The 18168-nt window shown below is 36.8% G+C and overlaps 1 protein-coding gene across 1 annotated transcript in view; it reads left to right on the plus strand.

Annotated features, from left to right (window-relative positions):
- Positions 1-13031, plus strand: part of LOC145663148 (uncharacterized) — a 34677-nt gene extending 21646 nt beyond the window's left edge. Inside the window, exon 2 of the mRNA XM_081729470.1 lies at positions 7955-13031. The gene's annotated coding sequence lies outside the window, so the exon portion shown is untranslated. The remainder of the gene's footprint in view (positions 1-7954) is intronic.
- Positions 13032-18168: the final 5137 nt, after the last annotated feature.

The following is an 18168-nucleotide window of genomic DNA, read 5'->3' on the forward strand; positions in this document are numbered from 1 at the left end:
AGTGCGCAGATGCATTTTGTATCATATGTGTACGTTTTAATTTGTAAGGCTAATCATTAAACAAGCAGTATTTAACATGACTTGTACCCGCTTTTTTTTTTTCACTCTTCTACACCGCACTAGCTTTCAGCGCCGCCGCGGGAGAGTATCATAAACAAGTGAGAGAATAAAAGAATTAAAAGAAAAAAAAATAGTTCCACTAGAGTGATCAGGTTACTACGCTTCCCACGATGATCATGCGTCCGTGTAATTGTTATTCTTACGTGTCTGGCAGGTGTTTTTTTTTTTTTAATTTATTTCCTGGTTTTCATTTTTACTCAACAAATAGTTTACTCATCATTTATGTTAAACTAATTATCTATTAATCATCACCCAGTATATTATTTGTTGATGGTTATTTAGTGCATAAAGAAAAAATGGCGCGCGAACTTGTGGGAAAAAATATGCATGTTATGAAAAAGTAATATATTATTCCGCTAGAGGGCTCTGGCTATCGTTACCTAGTTCAATGAACGGCCATATTTTAATTCGTTTATCTATCCTGCCTTGTACATCGTATATTAATATATTCTTTATATATATAAAACTAAAACCCGTGCTACGATCACCTGTTATGTAACATCTGCAATGTTGAAACGAATCAAAAATTAGCCATTTTTCTTGGTTCATGAATAAACAATCATACGTTATAATTCCTAATGCGCTGAGCAACGTGAAACTAATGGACAAAATAATACCTGAGTAGGTAATTATCAATTATTGTTCCTCTTTCTTGCTTTATTACAGTTTTACTTTTGTCGTTTCCTGACTGTACGTGGCGAGTTTCCTGTGCAATGTCTTTATCAATCTAAATATTCGTGGAAATTGGGTTGTTGTTCTTGGGAGGAACTAGGCCAAGACAATGTATACGGAATTCAAATTAAGTTATTAATATTTTTTTTTTCAAGGTAAAAGATGACAAATTAGATATACATTTTTTCTATAGCTGTTTTGGCGCCAAAGGTATAAATGTTGTTAGGTTCCCAAATTGTTAGGTCTGTAGTTTGTTTCTGCGATGTTTAAGAGTTTCAAAATCTGAATCATTCTCTGAATCATAAATAATTTCACTTAAATTTCTTGTAGGCTCTTATACCTAACGGTTCAACTTCAGTGGCGTAACTACAATAGAGCGAATGGAGCAGTTGCTCCAGGGCGCACAGTAAAAGGACGCAGGGCGAAAAAAAGGACGGAAAACTGCTCCTTATGCAAAGAACGTTTGAAAACATTTCAAAAGGTACGCAATGACCATTAGAAGTTAATTGGCAACAGCTGATACCGGGGGCGGATCCTGGGATTTTTTTTGGGGGGTGCAGTTCTGAAAAATAAATTTCAGACATTTTTCGATATTTGGTTCGCTAACTAAAAATGTGGACTGCAATGCTTCATAATAAGTATTTATCTCCACCCTTCTGGAGGCGACATTGAGGAAAGCCATGTTGTTCAACACGAGAGAATCCAGGATTACCATGAATTGGAAACGCATACATTATCTGCAATGAGTGGAGAACGCACTAAGAATCTTCCTTTTGAGAGAAATGTTAATTAAAACCTTTTTTTTCCACAGACTTTGAACAAGGGCTTCATTAGAGACTAATTTATATATTTTATTCCTCATGGAGGGGCGCACGAGCAACGCGCCCCCTTTCTGGATCCCCACTGGGCGATACCCGGACAATCGTCACTGCAATGTTTGTCTAGCTAGCTGCCTAGTGAAAGTTTGGCATAATGAGTCATTGCAATCAGTGCGCCTCGTCCCATCCCGGACTCCATTCTGCTATCCGGGAATGAAACGGAAGTTGGGCCTGTTTACACTTATAAAACCTAGTTGACATTTAAAAAACTATCCTGTACTCTCTACTTATATTAATAATTATAAGCAATGATATCATTCTACCTTTAAAGTATAAAAGTAGTAATAAAAAAAATCGCTCTTTCCGTCTCACGTCTGAACCACCCTAATTAAAATAATAAATAAACCTGTGTACTAAAGTAATAATTCATAATTTAATATAATTTACATTTTTTATACACCATATATAAGAATTTTTCGCACGCTCTCCTCCTCAACGCAGTGCGAGAAAAATATTTTCCAAGGTAAAATCTTCTATAACGAACCATATACATAAAAAATAATAATTAAATAAAATAAAAAGATCTAGTGTGAAACTAGTGTGAAGTGCTGATTTGGTATAGTAATTTTTCATTGAAATACTTACGGCTTGAAAGGTACAAAAATCGGTGTGAAGTCAGTGGTTCCCGCCTTTATCGGCGATCACTAACCGAGCTACCATTAGTTCATTTTTGTTACCATCTTTTTATTATTGTATTATTTTATTTTATTATTATCGTTATTTTGTTTATTAAATTGGATTAAGTACAGTAAACCATTTTTAATTTAATTTCCTATGAACATAATTCACATTAAGTATGTAGTGATAACTTAGGAAAAAGATAAGTAAAAAGTTTTTCTTAATACACTGGAAAAAATGGGCTTCATCCAGGTATACACTGGATAAAATGGGCTTCATCCAGGTATACACTGGATAAAATGGGCTTCATCCAGGTATACACTTGATAAAATGGGCTTCATCCAGGTATACACTGGATAAAATGGGCTTCATCCAGGTATACACTGGATAAAATGGTCTTCATCCAGGTATACACTTGATAAAATGGGCTTCATCCAGGTATACACTGGATAAAATTGGCTTCATCCAGGTATACACTTGATAAAATGGGCTTCATCTAGGTATACACTGGATAAAATGGGCTTCATCCAGGTATACACTGGATAAAATGGGCTTCATCCAGGTATACACTGGATAAAATGGGCTTCCTCCAGGTATACACTGGATAAAATTGGCTTCATCCAGGTATACACTGGATAAAATTGGCTTCATCCAGGTATACACTGGAGAAAATGAGCTTCAATTCTACTTTCTTTACACTGGATAAAGCGGTAAAGTTTGGTTTAGCCCCCTGTTGGGAGTGAAAAGTGTTAAAAGTTAGTATATAGATAAACAAAAGAAGAACGATGCTTTAGAAAATGAAGAGCGTAACTATGTAATTGTTTATATGTGTAATGGAATTGATGTCACAAATTGAGCCATAAGTGGCTAAAGTTATATATATATGTGGAATAAGAGCCATAAGTGGCTGTAGTTGAGCCTATAGTGACGATTGATATTTTAGGTTTAATGTAATGCCAAGGTGGCTTACGTTTTTGGAATATTTTGAGGAATACAGGAAGTTTATCGGCTTGTAGTTGAAGTATAAACCAAATAAAGGTTGGCTGTGGAAAGAATAGTATCGGCATTCATTGGTTAGCTCTAGTTGAAGTAATACTTTGCTCTTTTTAGATACAAAAAGTAATTTTACTATCCTAACAAATGGCGCAGTCTAAAGGCAAAGAATCTACGTGTAAAGATATGTTAAAACAGTTGGAAAGTCGAAGTAAAAAGGAGTTTCAATTATGGATCTTGAATGAGTTCAGGAAACGGGACCAAATAATTGACAAATTACTAGCAGAGATCGTGGAATTGAAAGCTCAACAAAAGCAAATAGGCTATACATTGAAAGGTCTAGGTAAGCCAAGAAAAGTTAATCAACGAGCTCAAGTTTCGTCAGCATTTCGCTCTGCAAGTCAGACAAACGAAGATCCAATTAGATGCAAGAAATGTAGAAAAGTACATATAAAAGGACAGTGTCCAGCTTATGGGAAACGTTGTTTCAGCTGCACTGGATTACACCACTTGGCATCAGCGTGTATATTAAGATCCGTACAAACAGAAAGGAAACATTTGAAAATGGAAGACTTGGTAGAACGTGGCATTAAGACAACAAAACATAATACCGGTACGAAGGAAGCTGCTGTTAATACAGAAGATCTAGAAACAAAAAGAATGGATGACACTAATCAGGCTTTGACGATGAGAACAATATTTTTACAATCAGCGAAATTCGGACAAGAGCTTAGTCAAACAACAGATTCTAATACAGCAGCAGAGCATGGCATATTAAAGTTTATTAATAAAGAAGATGTAGGTGTGTGTGACATGAACTTAAATAAAGATGGCAGAACTAAAAGACTTAGAAGTTATCGACAAAAGGACGGTGAACAAAAAGCACAAACTATTAGGGAGAGTGAAAGTAGCAAGAAAGAAAAGGAGCACGTCTTGAACGAAAAGCAGGAACTATTACAGTTTATGTTTCTTGAGTTTACTTCGAGGGATCAGGAAATGCAGGAGATGAGTAACAAGATTTTTGAAATGGAACAAAGATTGAGAAGACTGGAGAAAAAAAAAGAAGAAAGAAAACCAATGAGGGATAGTAACACAAAATTTTGATTGTGAATTTGGTTACATCGTTTGTTAAATAAGACTTGATTTTTTTTTCGGTAATGCATGGAAGGATGTTAGCTTAGGTTTTTTGAGTCGGTGTAGTTCGTTTTTATGTGTACCCGGGAGGATGTTGGGAGTGAAAAGTGTTAAAAGTTAGTATATAGATAAACAAAAGAAGAACGATGCTTTAGAAAATGAAGAGCGTAACTATGTAATTGTTTATATGTGTAATGGAATTGATGTCACAAATTGAGCCATAAGTGGCTAAAGTTATATATATATGTGGAATAAGAGCCATAAGTGGCTGTAGTTGAGCCTATAGTGACGATTGATATTTTAGGTTTAATGTAATGCCAAGGTGGCTTACGTTTTTGGAATATTTTGAGGAATACAGGAAGTTTATCGGCTTGTAGTTGAAGTATAAACCAAATAAAGGTTGGCTGTGGAAAGAATAGTATCGGCATTCATTGGTTAGCTCTAGTTGAAGTAATACTTTGCTCTTTTTAGATACAAAAAGTAATTTTACTATCCTAACACCCCCTCCGCCTTGATCATATGGATCCGCGGCTGTATATAAGAAATACAAAAATTTCGCAATATAGAAATAAGTGCGTTGCATTAATCTACCCGACACCGGAAGATAGACATGCCTTCTGGAAGTCCGAAGTCCTGTCATCTCTAAATACCGGATATGTTAAACTCTATTAATAAAGGGAATCAAGGAAGTCCGATTTCCTTTGGAGAAGTAATAGCACTTACAAGTAGGAAATTTACTTGTTAATTTCTGTAGCAGTTGATTTTTCCTTATTCTTTCATTTTATTCCATTAATATTTTGTATATTGTTATTTTATAAATTAGCATGTTTATGTATTTTTATGTATATTCTTTAATATATTGAATACACCCAATATATTACATTTTCTTCTAACGCAGTAGCTGAAATGCATGAGGCAGGGGCATCATTTCAGACTTTGCTTGGGGGGGGGGGGAGCAAGAGTACCACTGACATAAGACTTTCACGTGTTTAGCAGTTAATTTATTAGAGTATATGTATTCTAATTCTCATCATCACCGTCTCCTTTAGCCTAACCGGCATAACCGTGGGACGTAAAACTCAAAAATTTCATTTCCATCGTTTTGACTTGTTCTAAATTCGATATTCACACTTATCTCTACTAAAACTACCTACTATTTCTGGTTTCAACACTAGGAGATCACAGTCTAGTGGTTGAAGCGCTGGATTCACGCCAGCGGGGTCTCGGGTTCTATTCGCGGCCGATGTTCCCCGATTTTCGGGGTCCACCAAGCGTCGTGAGTGAAACTGGGGAGTCACGTGAAGATAAGACCTGAAGACCACTAGGTGTAGAAAACTCTTGATACGCCTGTTAGAGACAGGGAAACAGGGAGATTGTTAGAGACAGGGAAACAGGGAGCTTGTTAGAGACAGGGAAACAGAGAGCTTGTTAGAGACAGGGAAACAGGGAGCTTGTTAGAGACAGGGAAACAGGGAGCTTGTTAGAGACAGGGAAACAGGGAGCTTGTTAGAGACAGGGAAACAGGGAGCTTGTTAGAGACAGGGAAACAGGGAGCTTGTTAGAGACAGGGAAACAGGGAGCTTGTTAGAGACAGGGAAACAGGGAGCTTGTTAGAGACAGGGAAACAGGGAGCTTGTTAGAGACAGGGAAACAGGGAGATTGTTAGAGACAGGGAAACAGGGAGCTTGTTAGAGACAGGGAAACAGAGAGCTTGTTAGAGACAGGGAAACAGGGAGCTTGTTAGAGACAGGGAAACAGGGAGCTTGTTAGAGACAGGGAAACAGGGAGCTTGTTAGAGACAGGGAAACAGGGAGCTTGTTAGAGACAGGGAAACAGGGAGCTTGTTAGAGACAGGGAAACAGGGAGCTTGTTAGAGACAGGGAAACAGGGAGCTTGTTAGAGACAGGGAAACAGGGAGCTTGTTAGAGACAGGGAAACAGGGAGCTTGTTAGAGACAGGGAAACAGGGAGCTTGTTAGAGACAGGGAAACAGGGAGCTTGTTAGAGACAGGGAAACAGGGAGCTTGTTAGAGACAGGGAAACAGGGAGCTTGTTAGAGACAGGGAAACAGGGAGATTGTTAGAGACAGGGAAACAGGGAGCTTGTTAGAGACAGGGAAACAGAGAGCTTGTTAGAGACAGGGAAACAGGGAGCTTGTTAGAGACAGGGAAACAGGGAGCTTGTTAGAGACAGGGAAACAGGGAGCTTGTTAGAGACAGGGAAACAGGGAGCTTGTTAGAGACAGGGAAACAGGGAGCTTGTTAGAGACAGGGAAACAGGGAGCTTGTTAGAGACAGGGAAACAGGGAGCTTGTTAGAGACAGGGAAACAGGGAGCTTGTTAGAGACAGGGAAACAGGGAGCTTGTTAGAGACAGGGAAACAGGGAGCTTGTTAGAGACAGGGAAACAGGGAGCTTGTTAGAGACAGGGAAACAGGGAGCTTGTTAGAGACAGGGAAACAGGGAGCTTGTTAGAGACAGGGAAACAGGGAGCTTGTTAGAGACAGGGAAACAGGGAGCTCGTTAGAGACAGGGAAACAGGGAGCTTGTTAGAGACAGGGAAACAGGGAGCTTGTTAGAGACAGGGAAACAGGGAGCTCCTCTATGTAAAACAACCCTCTATATAAAACAGATTGCCACCGTTGTTTTTGTAAATTCACCTATGATTTTTTTTTTACAGCGTATAACAGGCTGCTTTGTATTAGTGTGGCCTACGAAACGAGATGAGAATCATGTCTCGAAATAGGAACGAGACGAGAATCATGTTGATTCATGTCTTGTTTTTGAGTCGAGAGCCGAGACGAGATTAGAAATTTCCTGAGTTTCATAGGCAACACTATTTCACCTAGTGGTGGGCACAAAAACCGGTTTTTCGGTTTTCGGTTTTTAGAAAAACCGGTTATCGGTTTTCTCCAAAACCGGTTCGGTTTTTCACCTGATACGATTTCGGTTTTCTTGAAAACCGATTCCGTTTTTTTCCAAAATTTGTTCTATTTCTGACCAGAATGGTGTTTCGTTGTTCTCCGGAAACCGAATCCATTTCCACAGAAATAGTTTTGTGTGTTTTCGAAAAGTTTTCACCGAAACCAGTTTCGGTGAAAACCGAACCGGTTTTGGAGAAAACCGAAACCGGTTCCGGTGAAAAAACCGGACCGGTTTTGGAGAAAACCGAAATGTCGGTTTTTCGGGTTTCGGTTTTTATATAAACCAGTTTTCGGTTTTTAGAAAAACCGGTTTTGCCCATCCCTAAACCCAAGTCAGATCTCAAACACTGTTTTACTCTTACATAATTCATAGAATAAAAGCTAATAAATTGATCAACTGATTGTACGTGCGACCACTATGAAGATTGTTTATCAACGTTTAAAGATACGTAATATCCTTCAATAATAAATATGGTTTACATATTATAACACCCTTTGTGCCGCGGTGATAACTTTCAGTTGCATATTTAATGACGTATTTAATTATAGGTAAATAAATATTTATTTACTTTGGTTTTTGGTAATCTGTTTACTAAATGTTTTGTTTTCTTTTTACAGATTTTCAACATGGCCATACTTCAAGACGTTTTCATTTCTTCTGCAGTCAGAGAACATAACATTTAGTCATTGACCCATAAAATCCTATCATCGGATACAGAAAGTAATACAATGGAATGTAGAAAATATATATACAGTACTCAGGGCCGGATCCAGGATTCTCTGAGGGGGAGTTGTGCACCAATAACTACCAGTACATTTGAACTAAATTTAATTTTTTTAAATGTCTTTAGGCATTTGTGATGTGAATGAGGAATTCCTTTGGAAATGCTAAGTGTGTGCTCTCGATGATTTCTTTTCCTTCAACCTTCAGAAAATTGACTTAAAACATTGATTTTGCAACATTCACTGCTAACTTCTCGCTTTAGCTAGTGTATATTTACAACGAAGAGTGGGTGCACGTGCACCTTTGCACCCCCCCTAAATCCGGCCCTGACGGTAGTATATATTCTCAATGTGACCTATAGGAATAAAATAAGGAAATGTAAGTAATCTGCCAAGGAAATTTTTGATTGTCAAGTGAGTGTCAAGATTTTCTCCCGGGCAACCCACTGGATTTACCATTAATCAGAGCTCCTCATGAACTGTTAAACTTACAAGTTTTAATTTGATTTATATTTTCAAATGTTCTAAGGCCAACAAATATGCTATTGCTTATTTTGCCTTTTGCCTCTTGTAGTGGCGGCTTTTGAGGTAAATCCCATTGGTAAATATTAAAAATTTTAGTTTAACATCCCACGAGTATGCATGCCCTTTAGTTTAAAGAAGACTGTTAATCAATGAAAGTGAACGATTGTGAAATTATTGGAGACTTTCGCAGAAGGGAATCGAACCCGAGAACTATGTACATCAAAGGAGATCGCGCTAGTCACTAGACCAGCAGCAAGGGTAAAACAAATACTTTATACCACTACTCAAGGGCGCCGATCCTGGGGGGCCCTCCCCAAAGTTCATGTGGGCCCCCCTATTGTATTTATGAAAATACAATATTTGGCATAATTTGAATGCAATCTGTCTTAAAATCTTCAAATATATACCTTCTACATCTGAATGCCCCCCCCCCCGAAATTTACAGAGAAATCGGCGCCCTTGCCACTACTAGCTAAGAAAAAAAAATGCCAATTATTTGATATAGATTTCTGAAGCGGGATGAGCCTTTATTCCCTTAGCTTATGGGGATAAAATTTAAATTATTAGTGAAATAACTTCCTTCAGGAGCCGCCACTGGCTATGGCTCTGTTTATTGCTTGCCATATTGTCTTGATTTAAGTGTTTGTGTAATAATTCAGTAAGAGAAAACAATACTATAATTTTACAGAGAAACAGACTGTTTGCACCGATATTGAATAGTACAGAGCAGATTAAATTACACGTTTATCTATCGGTATAAAAAAGTTTATGAACTTTAATAATAGGCTAATATTAACTTTCGTTATGTATTTACTGCGAGAAAACTGTTACAATGTAATATCAGAGCTGCACAATGATTATAGGAATAACAATCAGCTTAAGTAATGAACAGTTGTAGTCACATTTGACACGAGATAGAGCATTGTGTATAGCGGAAGTTAATGTATTTTTAAGTAACTAAATAAGGGCAACAAATAGTCCGTTCATTAAGTAACTCTTTTGCTGCAGGAAAGTTAAAAGCAATCTAGATTTTCCAATTATAAAATATATCTCTAAAAATAGAGGACAATAAAATATAAATATCTTTCAAGTTTGTTTTCACTGTCATCTTATGTTCCAAATTCTAAGTCAAGTGACACTTATTCGATGTGTCAAATCTTTTGAATTGTTTTCCGTTTTTATTTTTTCAGACTTCCGAACTTTGCTATTGGCAAATATGGAAACTTATATAACGTCTACGGTCCGCCTATCCCTCTGTCGATTATTGTCAAGTGGCCCCGCGTAGCATGGTCGCTAGCGATCTTATCTTTGGTGCGAGCGGTCTCGACTTCGATTTCCCGGTGGAGACACTCGGTCGAAAAAAATATAAAAACTTTTTCAGTACAGCCATCCTGAGGGAGGTGTTCTCGGGTTTTCCTCATTCATACCAGACAAATGACGGGATGGTATCTAACATACAGATCCCAGGCTACTTCCTGCCTTCCTTTCCCTTCCTCGGATAGTGTGATCGCCGAGGATGTCATCCCTCATACGTGGTGGGCTAACATAGCCATAGATGCATAATTCCGAATTCATAATCCTCATTCCCTAAGATGGGTATCAAGCAAAAAAAAAAAAAAAAAAAAAAAAAAAAAGAATCACGGCTTTAGTGTTTTAAGAACAGATTCTATCTACCATGCTATTGAAACTGGAAGTTGTAGTAATCTACAATTTCCGGTTTCAATGCTGATTGCAATATAACAAAAAAAAAAAAAAAACAGTAATAGATAGCGGGAAGTTTGAAATTAATTCAGTGTAGCAAGAATTATTACTTCTCGTCTCATAACTCTGTATTCAAACAGAAAATGAGAACCTATATCAAAAGTTTGAAATTTGAAGGTTTACTATAGAACAAAAATGGCAATAAATAGAAAAAAATAATAGAATCCGTTCTCTGAAAGGGACTCAGTGTCTCAAGAATAGATCATATTTTCTACCTTATATTTCTAGTAGAAGCTGGAAGTGTACAAATTTTGCAACTTCCGCTTTCAATTCTGATAATTCCGTAGAGAAGCGAAAACGGTTAATAGGAGATCCATTTTCCTTACTCAGAGCCAAATCATGGTTGGCAGCAAAAATGCTCAAAAGGGTTCTCTGCGGCTCCGTCAGCAACAGCACATTTGCAGTGAAAAGAACATTTGCAACTCTGTTTTAAATGTCACTAAGCAAACAGAACTGCAATATGTGTGTGTGTGTGTGTGTGTGTGAGAGAGAGAGAGAGAGAGAGAGAGAGAGAGAGAGAGAGTATCCAATCAGTGTGCTGTCCATTTGATTATCCACTGCAGAAAATTAAATACATAAAAGAAAAAGAAATGTAAAGCTTCATTCAGCATGTAGTATCACCAGGTTCCATTTAAAACGATGTGTTTGTTTTGCTTTTTCCTTTCTGTTGAAGAAGGAAAAAGGGAACAATGAAAACAGGAAAATTTCGGTATAACTGTACCCTTACTCTCTTAAGAATATAATATGGAGACCCGATTTTTGATTGCCTATATCTCGGGATGAACTGGATGGATCAATGAACTTAATTCGTAATTTTAACCCTCTCCATCTTGACTAAAATTAGTTGCATCAAGTAGTTCTTGCGATGTTGAGTCCCCGGACAGAGTAAATATACAGGGTGTTTCAAAACAACACCGACAACGTTTGGGAGGTGATTCCTGACACCAAAATAAGACGAAAAGTATAGACCAACCTGGGTGCACAAATGCTTCCTTTCGGAGTTATAGGCTGCCGAAAACATGAAAAAATGAACTTTAAATAACTATAGCTTCAAACTATGGAACCTACCGCAGTCGGGTCAAGACTTTACTTAGGAACTAACATGTACTCTATCCAAAAAAAACATGTTTCAGAATCCTAACGTACGTAACAATTTTTGTACAGGCAGTTTGGTTACGGGTATATAATCTGAAATACTTACTAACTACCTCTATAAAATTTGTTGCGGAAATACTACAGGATTCTGAAGCATATATGTTTGGATAGAGCACATATTAGTTCCTTAGTAAAATATTGGCCCGACTATGGTAGGCCCCATAGTTTTGGAGCTAAGGACCTTTCAAGTTCATTTTTTTCACGTTTTCTACAGCAAATAACTCCGAAAGGAAACATTTGTGCACCCAGGTTGGTCTATACTTTTTGTCTTATTTTGGTGTCAGGAATCACCTCCCAAACGTTGTCGGTGTTGTTTTGAAACACCCTGTATATAAAAGAGTTTTGATAAACAAACTCCTTAAAAAGTAATGGACGATAAGTTAAATGCAATATGTGTTCATAATAATAATAAATATAGAAAAATCCACTAGACCAGAAGATAATTTTCTGGTCTTGTACGATGTAGTACATTTAATATTCTATTGCATATGCGGGAAGTTGTGTATATTAAAGTATCAGGGAGCAAAAATACCAGTCTGTGAGTACAGAAGTGAATACTTGCGTTTAAGTAAATTTATATGTTATTTATAATTGTAATTACAATCATATCAAAATATAGGGTATCCCTTAAAAAACGCAACTTTTGAAGTGGCCGCCATTTTTGTTCTAATAAGTTGTTGAACGTTACACGATTTTCATCTGTTGTCTTTATGGTTAGTAGTCACGGAGCGCTAAATAGCGCATGATCGTAAACTGTTTTCTATATGGGTAGGAATAGAGCTCTTCACAATGTGCATAACGTTATGCAGAGACTGGTGAATGTTTGGCGATGACGGCTATTCGCTCCTAACCACAAAGACAACAGTTGAAAATTGTCTAACGTTCAGTGTTGCCAATTTACTAGAACAGAAATGGCGGGAATTTCAAAAGTTGCATTCTTGATAGGACACCCTTTATATATTCCAAATATTTTAAAATGTGACATTCATCCATTGCTCAATAATTATATCATATGGTGCAAAATTTAGTCCATAAATGACAGGGCTCTCAGCAACGTTACATGATTATAAAAACTAAATTATTTTTCCTAAAAATAACTACCTATTGTGCCATAAAATGTACAAGTAAAGACTAGTAAAAGGAAACCTTTCTCTGGAAAATAAATTATACATTTCAACCTTATCAGCACAAGCTCTGGACTGTCTCGATTAGGGCTACATTTAGTTGTATATTAGTGTGTTTCCTGAAATTATCTATGTAAATTGAACATTCAACTTCGTCTACTTACATCTTAATGTTGAAATATTATCTTAAGTAAACAATGAGTAAGTTAGTTGTAATTAATGAAATATATATATTGTATATTGAATATCATATAATTAGAGTGTATAATGAAAATAATGCTAGTAGGTGGTGTTATGTTACCAAATGAATTGGCAATGTATTCCTACTGTATTGTTCACGAGTCACAATCAATGTAATTACATTGTACTTAATTCAATTGTAAAGTTATTACGCTGTTTATTATAAATAAAAAAAATTGTATTAAATGTTTTTATTCAATTCTTTATCCATGAAACGTTAAATATAAAATTCTTTTCTTTCCAAATATATACGTTGATTGATCGGGGTATAATGGTGTCATCAGCTTGGACGCTGTTTACTTGTCTCTGACACATAAGGATAATGGCCGATAAACGCTGCTCATAAAATAAATCAAAATTTTAATAATAACTATAAAAAAGAAATCACATTTTTATAAAATGGGCAAGAAAGAAAAAACTACTTTTTTATGCAGTAAAATTAAGAATTGACGACTAAAATTATAAAAGAATGGGTGCTCTAAGTGGTTGTAAGTGGTTCGCTACACCCACTGTAACTAATTGCTCCAAATGCCAGAGGCGGATCTAAAAGATAAAAACTGGGGGTAGGCAACCAGAACCCAGATTATGATAGGTATATCATGAGTTTAGTATAGACTTTAAAAAATAGCTTCAATTATTTTTGTCACTCAAATAACTGCGGGGGCCTAGGCTCCCCGGCCCCGGGCTAGATCCGCCACTGCCAAATGCTTATAGTCTTAGCCTTATTTCTTAATTTTACTCCCCCACCCCAAAGTATCCTTGTTTGTACATTTTTTAAAAGAATATTCTCTATAAAAGTTTACTTTATGGTTTACGGTTAGAATTGAGAAAAACACTCATAAAATGCTTCGTCTGGAGTATTGTAAAATATGGGACAGAAACAAGGACACTATCCAAAAATGATGGAAAACGACTGGAAGCCTTCAAAATGTGGGTGTAGAGAAGAATGGAGATAATGGAGATAACGAATGAGAGGCTGTTAGAAATTATGGTGGAAAAGAGAACAATTTTATATATATTATTAACAAGAGGATCTGTATCATGAGGGATGTGCTAGAGGGCATGGTGGCAGGAAAGTGGGAGAGAGCGAAGGAGACTTCAATTAATGGACGATATTGAAACAGAAAAATCGTACGTGAAGACAAAGAGGTTAGCGGAAGACCATGGAGCATGCAAGTTTCTGTGTTGCTGTAAGTGATCTGCCAATAATGGCAGAAAACCTACGATGATGATGATGATGATGATGATGATGATTATTATTATTATTATTATTATTATTATATTTATTATTATTATTATTATTACTTTTTCCTTGTAAGCTGCTTTCACATTCAATCAGTTCTCGGAAGTCTGTTGTACTTTGCAGAATGTGAAAGAAAACTAAATCATGAATAGATTTTCCTGGAAGTTATACTATGCACATAAACTTCTGAGCATTTTTGGTTGCATAACAGCACAGGCTATATATATAGCAAGAAAAGATAAATTAATTTAACAGAACGATACAGTACAGCGAAGATTATGAAAAAAAAAATATATTATATTGTCATCGCATTTAACGAGCCTGTACAATTTCAGAACTCTGGTTAGCATATAAGCAGGGCCTTGCCGTGGGGGCGGGGGCGAGCGGTACGACGGCCCCGGGCGCCGGAGTAAGGGGGCGAAAAATTCGGGAGAAAAAAGGAAAAATGATAGGGAAATTGCTTGGAATATATGTGTGGGCGCGCCGTCGTATACTCTCGCTCCGGGCGCTGATTTTCCACGGCACGACCCTGCATATAAGTGCATGAAACAAAATTCGCACGATTTTAATTTAATAATAATAGTCTAATAATAAAAAGATTCTGACGTTATAAAATGCACTGGTAAAAGGATCAAAATACAATTTCTGAATGAATACTAGCTCTGTGAAATGAATATTAGCTCTGATAAAACAACAACAACAAAAAAAAAATCCGTAACAATAATGATAAAGGTCATAGAAGAACCAAAGGAACAAATACAAAAAATTGAAAATATATGTATTTATTGAACCGACGAAGTTGTCCCGCGAAGCATAGCCAGAGGCGAATCTAGAAGGTAAAAACTGGTGGGCGGGGGGGGGGGCAACCAGAAACGAAACTATGATAAGTTAAATCTAAGTTTCCTATAAACTTTAAAAAATATATAAATAATAGCTTCAATTATTTTTGTTACTCAAAAAATTGGCCTCCCCGGCCCCATGCTAGATCCGCCACTGATGCATAGCCGCTAACGCTTTCGTCTTTGGTGGCGAGCAGTCCCTTTTTTAATTCACAGCAGAAACACTAGGTCGAAAGATTCTCCAGCCCAGTCACCCTGAGTGATGTTTACCTGGGTTTCCTCATTCACACCAGACAAATGCCGGGATGGCATCTATCGTACAGGACCCAGAAGGCTTTCCTCTGATAGTGTGATCGCCGAGGGACGTCATATCTCATACATTATAGGCTAACTTGGCCATAAATGCGAAAAGCCCAGAAATCTAATTCCTAATCCTTGAACAGACGAATCCAAGAAGGATTGAGTGAACAGTAATGCTGTCTCATTAGTTTCTTGGTGAGAGTAACGACCGCGCTTTATATTAACCTACCAAATAAGTTAAACAAATGTATGTAACAGCCTAGCCGCGGGTCGTTGTTGGTTCGGTGACACAGATGAACATATTTCTCTTATCTTCAATCACTCTCACCCTTAATCAATTCCTGGAGAGCGTTCACCTCTGGTGGATGGGGTCCCTGGTTCGATTCCAGCTGGTGCCAAGTGAACTTTGTGGTAGAAAAACACCGTTTTGCATGGGTTTTCTCGTGGTTCTCCCGTTTCCTCCAACCTTCTACATTCCACCATTTCATTTATTTCTCATCATCACCTTCTCTTTTAGCTTAGCTGGCATAATTGTTGAACGTAAAACTTAAAAAAGATTTCATTTCATTTTCCAAACGCTATGTTTGTAGCCATTATCACTTTTCGCTCCCCCAAAGTAGATCTGATCCGCAGAATGGAGGGTAACTTCGCATATGATTTTTAAAAATGAAAATGTGAGAGCAGACTTCACAAAAAATACAGTTTGTAGTAAAACTATATCGGAAATCTTATGATTAGAGACCGGATGTTTAGGCACTAAAAACCTGGAAAATAGGCAGGCAAATAGGCACTTAAAATTTAAAAATAGGCAGTAAAATAGGCACTAAAATATAACTCGAAATAATAAAGATAAATACTCAATACCATTAAAAAATAGATTCAAGTCATAGATAATGTTCAAAGAATATAGAAATATATTTGTTTGTTAAAGAATATCTTCTTTTACTGTATATACAAAAACGAGGCATGTTATGCATTCCACATACTGGGTGAACCTGAAAGATATGCACATACTTCGGGAGGTGACTCGTGACATGAAAAGAAGACAAAAAGTGCTGTTGCATGTTGTCGAGTTCTGCGTCGTGTTCAAGTGACAGGGGTGCCAACTTGGAATCGAAAATCGAATTCTGACAATTGGAAAGGAACATAAAGGTGCGCACATACTTCAGGAGATGATTCGTGACATTCAAGAGGACTTTTGTCTTCTTTTCATGTCACGAATCATCTCCCGAAGTATGCGCACATCTTTGAAGTTCATCTTGTATAGCTAAGCTATATATTGCAACGTACCACATGCTTGTGTTTACAAACATATAATATACGTAAAAAGGTGTGTATTATGTTACATAAATTATATATTTTCTCAATGAAGGCTTATTTTGAAGAAAATGCATAGAATAGGCAATATTAGGCACTAAAGCAATTATTTAGGCAGTAATGGTCGAAATAGGCAAAATAGGCCAAATGAAATTGCCTTAAATCGAAGCTATAACCCCCCATATAAACTTTAAAACGTTATTTTTGATCATATCTTTAATATTAAAGAATAGGCATTTTGCCTAACATCCGGTCTCTACTTATAATATATAAATATTTCGATGAATTTCGATATAACCTAATAGAAAATAAAATAAATCCAAGACTTTAAAAATTAAAAAGTGATACGACTTTGTTATTCAAAATAAAACAGCTCGCAAGTTTATTAACATAAGATTTTTACTTTTGCCTGCAGACTTTAAAAGAGTACGCTACGGTGTCTCTTATTAAATCGAACACAATAAAGTCATCATGTCATCTTAAATAGAAGTGCATTCCACGCTAGCGTTAAGATTAATAAGCCTGTCCCCGAATCCATTAGAATCACAATGTACTAAGTATAACTAATATAATACCTCATGACTTTTATTACTGTTATGCGCCATGTTTCATTGAAGTGTTTGCCGGTTTTTTTTTAACTAGAAGCTTCGAGATATTACCTATGTCAGTAGTTAAAGGAAGACAAAAGCATTTTTATTCAATTATCGCACAATAATCAACTAAATGTCTTTTCTCGGTGTGATATCATTTGCAACGTTTCTACTTTATTACGAGAAGAATGAAGACAAGTACAATTGTGTTAGTCCTATTCTCGTGCTAAAAGGCTTGGTAATACCATAGCTTATTTATAATTAAAGACAGAGACGTGATGGAATGTTTAGGATCCAGATCGGAAACAAAATCACGAACCATAATCGTGCAGATTGAAAATATTCTAGCACAATTAGACCACAACTTCTGGATAACGCTTTGGGGGCACATTTCGTACCAGATTCCGCAAATACAGGGTGTTTCAAAACAACACCGACAATGTTTGGGAGGTGATTCCTAACACCAAGATAAGACAAAAAGTATAGACCAACTTGGGTGCACAAACGCTTCCTTTCGGAGTTATAAGCTGCCGGAAACATCAAAAAATGAACTTCAAAGGTCCATAGCTCCAAAAGTATGAGACTTACCGTAGTCGGGTCAAGAATTCACTTAGGAACTAATATGTGCCCTATCCAAAAATAATTGTTTCAGAATCGAAGGTACTCACGCAACAATTTTTATACAGAGAGTTTGGCTACGTGCATTTAATTGAAAGTACTCAACAACTACCTCTATAAAAATTGTTGCTCAAGTACCGTAGGATTCTGAAACTTGGATATTCGGATAGGGCACATACTAGTTTCTAAGTGAAGTCTTGACCCGACTACGGTAGGTCCCATAGTTTTGGGGCTATGAGCTTTTAAAGTTCACTTTTTCATGTTTTCGGCAGCCTATAACTCGGAAAGGAAGCATTTGTGCACCCAGGTTAGTCTATACTTTTTGTCTTGTCTTAGTGTCAGGAATCACCTCCCAAACGTTGTCGGTGTTGTTTTGAAACACTCTGTATTTGTGGAG

This window comes from Thermobia domestica, chromosome 10 (assembly GCF_964235325.1).
Source record: "Thermobia domestica chromosome 10, izTheDome1.hap1.1, whole genome shotgun sequence".
NCBI classification, from domain to species: Eukaryota; Metazoa; Arthropoda; class Insecta; order Zygentoma; family Lepismatidae; genus Thermobia; species Thermobia domestica.